The 4,501-nt window shown below is 41.2% G+C and overlaps 1 protein-coding gene across 7 annotated transcripts in view; it reads left to right on the forward strand.

Annotated features, from left to right (window-relative positions):
* Positions 1-4,501, forward strand: part of Hdac9 (histone deacetylase 9) — a 674,620-nt gene that overhangs the window by 367,540 nt on the left and 302,579 nt on the right. The gene's annotated exons all lie outside the window — the stretch shown is intronic.

Genomic DNA, 4,501 nt, shown 5'->3' on the forward strand with positions numbered 1-4,501 from the left:
GAGAGGGAGAGGGAGAGAGAGAGAGGTGTTCAAAGCAGGTGCGATGCTTTGTCAAATTCTCCTTTGTAGTTTTCTTCCATGCCTGAGCTCTAGGAGATGTACTGATGGGGCACAGCTTTGACCACTTCTCTGTCTACTTCTGTTAAAAGTTCATACTCTGCAGGCAGTCTGATTTACTTTATTAACTGCTGTTTGTTGTTCGTTTCCTACAATCAGTTCATAAGCTTTTGTTACTCTGCTCTTGTCTTCCTCTTCCAAGAGCTATAACCTAAACTGGTTCTTCCTTGGAGCTTCCCTGTAGCTATAGGTCACGGCCCAGATGCCCTGATAAGGCTGTCATATAAAACAGCTTTTACCGAGTACACTTAAGTAGGAGAGGAATATTCCACAGGTTGGCATGAAGTTGGCTCCCATGCCCATACACATCCCCATCTGTGGGTCCTGTTTAAAGCCAACTCTCAGTAAAGCTCTGCTCTCGTGATGGTTTTCAGATCCTCTGTTTACCCAGTCTTTTTATGGAATCATAATGAAATGTCAGTTTTGTAAAATTTGGTATTCTACACCAGTGTCACAGAAATTGTATTCATGAGCTGTCTCTATTTAGCAAAAGTGAACTTGCTAGAACATCCGTGGCTGATTTTCACTGTGGGTGAAAGTGGGCAAGGGCTAGGGAGGGGCTAGCAGGTATGCCGGGGTGAAGAGAGCGCTTAGCGTTGCAATTCTGAGACTTCAATGAACACTTTAGAAAGAACTGTTCTAGCTATGTCTTCAGTACCACGATATCTTTTTAGTCTTTGTCTCTGTTGTATTTCTTTGAAAAACTAGAAACATAGTCATGTCCTGCAAGGAACGACTGTTAGCTGACACTGCGCTAGCCACACGTGTGTTAGCAAGCTTTGCTCTTTTTCCTTGATTTTGATAACCAAACGACTTGACTCAAATCGCCAAAGTCATTTGCCTGACAATGAAAGATCAGTATGCAGCGTAACATTTCCAAACTGGAAGCCTTGAGACGGCTTGGCAGCCAGTCCCACCTGCGGCCGCATCCGGCCCCGGCTCTAACCAAAGAGGAGTGCTGTAGCTCTGCGGCGGCCCAACAGTCTGCCTCACACAAACAAGGGAGGTCTAAGTTGTACTTGTTCTTAAAAGTTAGAATACTCATTGCATTAATTAGTTGATTCCTATGGTGCCCTATGATATTCGACTTTGCTTTACAAGTGTAACCTTAGATTTCATTCACTCAATCTTTTTTGTGTATTTTATTTCTGAGACACTGGGTTCTGTATCATGAAGAAACCAAGCACATTTCCAAGATACAATGCTTAGCTTCTACCCCCAATGTTTCCTTTTAACTGGTCTGCAAACCTCCTCAGCTGTTGCATCCTTAGCAAACTTAGACCCACAGCAGTAGAATTCGGGAGTGGGTGGTCGGTCCTCGTGAGCCTTCGCCAGACCATTTTCTTTTCCTTTGGACTCATCACTAGATTAGAGACGTGTTTCTCTTGATAGAGTTACAGACCTCGCTTTCCTCTCCCTTGGACCACCGACCTGGTTTGGACTCCAGGATAAGAAGTGCACAGTGACTGATGGACAGGACAAACACACGTGACACACACGCGGCACACGCACATGGTGGGGTGGGAGTAGAGGTGCTGTCCAAGAACTCACGTTCATGAGCCTGCTGCCCACTAGTTGTGCAGGTGAGATGCTCAGCTTCGAATAATCACAGATGGTGTGCCCCCACTGGCCTCCCAGCATCCCTGTGGGGTTCACATGTGCAGACACATCTGCAAAGTGTATGTGTGTGTGTGTTGATATCATTTCAAGTTGAGGAACATGGCCCTCTGGCTTTGCCAAACCATCCAGATGAGTTGGATTGTCCATGAAGAAATACGTTTTTGTTCTGTAATCCAGTTTTGTTATTTTTATTTTTATAAATCTGCTGTTTCTTTGGATAGCTTGCTTTCCTAAGAATGAAATCTCTTTCTTGTGTCATGACTATGTATCAGGGTAGGTTCATATGTGTGTGTTCTGTGAAACATCTCATCATATAGTAGTCACGGACAAAGAAGCTGGCGAGTATGTACTCAAACTGTGAGGCTCCAATAGATACGCCCTGAGTTTAGTTATGTTCAATCAGACAGTGTGATTAGCGATGTTTCACGATGATATTTGTTGTTGCTGTTGTTATATTAGTTCTTGTGTGTTAACGTACATTATTTTTCTGTAGAGAACTTCTATGTCATTGGATTGCAACTGTTATATACAGTTGCACATTTCCCTAATAACTATGGTCAGATTGAGGTGGTCTGCATGCATTATTTGCTCTGCTTATGTCTCAGTTTAAAATACTCTACAATGGTTAATTTTGAAATCCATCAAAAGTGGTAAATGCTGCCAGGTGCTTTTCCACTTTGGGGGCTTGTGTGGACTATTTACCAGTATTGACTCAGGTCTATCAGCAGGAATTAGCACAATGAGGGGTGTTTTCCTGTTGCCAGGCATGTTGTCTGCCATGTTGGACAGCAGGAATGTCCATTCAAGGTTGGACAATTTATGAAGGAATTGCTGTCTGCTAGAATTAAAATAAAGAAAAATCATATTCACTATTTATTCCTATTTTTAATGACATAAAAACATTTAAGTCTAAATTTTGACACGTTTTTATTAAGGTGTATCTTCACCTTTCCAGAGTCTACTATCTCTTGGTATGCTATACTGAGGGAAATGGACCATTCTGGACTCAGTAATCAACGGTGTCTATTTCAAAGGTAGAATAGAGTTATGAGGATGTCTGTGAAAACCACCATTCTATGAGAATTACTTATTGCATGACATTTAACTGATATTTTGCTATTTTCTAACTCATACCATCTCACCTTTAAGTCTATTATCAGTTGGAATATTTTGATGGTACTGGAAAATAAAACTGTTCATCAGTGAGGCTGTTGGTAATGGGGCAAGATGAGGGTGTCATGTTTCTGAGGCTCATGCAGGTAATGTAATCAGAAATGTGTCCCTTCAGTAAGAACATCCTCTAAAGCCCTAGAATGTCTGCGAGAATTCAAAATTCTGAACTTAAAAACACATTCTAAATGATGACATTGAAGTTGGAGATGCATAGTGTGATGATGTCCTTCAGACATAATTCCTCACACTGATTGCTACCCAAGTGGGTCCCAGAAAGGCCTCAGCTGGAAAACAAACACAATCCATTAAACATGGCATTCAACAGAAACTGCACAAAAGAAAAAAGGAAAGGAAAGATATGTGCTGTGTGGAATGCCTCCAATAATCAGCCAAGGAAAACTCTTAGAATTTTACTTTTAAGTCAACAAGTTCCTAACAACTCCTGTATTCCCAGAGCTGGAGAGCAGCAAACTGAGGGATAGTCTCAGCATTTTGGGGTACCCTTCTTCTCCCACATGCCTGAGGCATAGTGGAAGAAATTATGGAAGAAAAAGCTGGTGAACTGAGGGAAAAGATTCAAACATGGCCTCTCTAGAGAAATACAGGCATACAAGTAAGGCCCTAGCTGAGCTTTGGAACAGGCAATTCCTGCCCAACTAATCTTAGGGTTTCACCAAACAGAAAAATTTCAGAGTTTGGACCAACGATATTATCTAAGAATTGCTTCCCAGAAACATCACACCTTAGTAAGAGCATAAATTACACAAAGCAGTAGCTGAAAGGAGAATGGTGAAACTATAGAATGTGATGAAAAGGGAGCTTTCCTGCTAAGGAGATCACCTGAGAATGACAAAAGCTTGGTATTATAGAACAAAATTAATCATTAGAAATAGCAAGAAACTGACAAGAAGAAAGGTTTGAAAAAGGAAAGTCGGCTAATGTAGTTAGAAAAAAGGAAACACAGTTGAATGGCCAAGGTCAACAAATGGAGTGGCTATTTTTGTCCCAGAAGTCAATATTTCAAAACATAATTCAAAAAATTATGTGTATGTATATATTTTAAAAAATGAAGAAAGATACATTACTTGAAGAAGAGAAAAATACTGCAGGTTGAAAGAGTTTCTCATCTTTTGGGAAAATTTGATGCAAATCTCTAGACTGTCAGTCATACAAAATGGGCTGTTGAGCCATGAAAACTTTTTCAGGGTTTTGGATGGGCAGCTATAAGCAGTAAGGTCACAGGCAGGAGGAAAAAACTCAATGGGACTCAGGGAAGCACATCAAACTTACCCAGTGTTCAACATCAGAAGGCAGAGAAGAAGCATGTGTCATGGCATGAACCTTTAATCCCAGCACTTCACAGGCAAAGGCAGGCGGATCTCTGTGAGTTTGACGCTAGCCTGGTCTATAGAGCAAGTTTCAGGGAAGCCAGGGCTGCATAGTGAGATCCTGTTTCAGAAGAAGAAGAAGAAAAGAGGGGGAGGAAGAAGAGGAATAAGAGGAAGAGGAAGAAAGAAGAAGAAGAAGAAGAAGAAGAAGAAGAAGAAGAAGAAGAAGAAGAAGAAGAAGAAGAAGAAGAAGAAGAAGAAGA

This window comes from Microtus ochrogaster, chromosome 1 (genome assembly GCF_000317375.1).
Source record: "Microtus ochrogaster isolate Prairie Vole_2 chromosome 1, MicOch1.0, whole genome shotgun sequence".
Lineage (NCBI taxonomy): Eukaryota > Metazoa > Chordata > Mammalia > Rodentia > Cricetidae > Microtus > Microtus ochrogaster.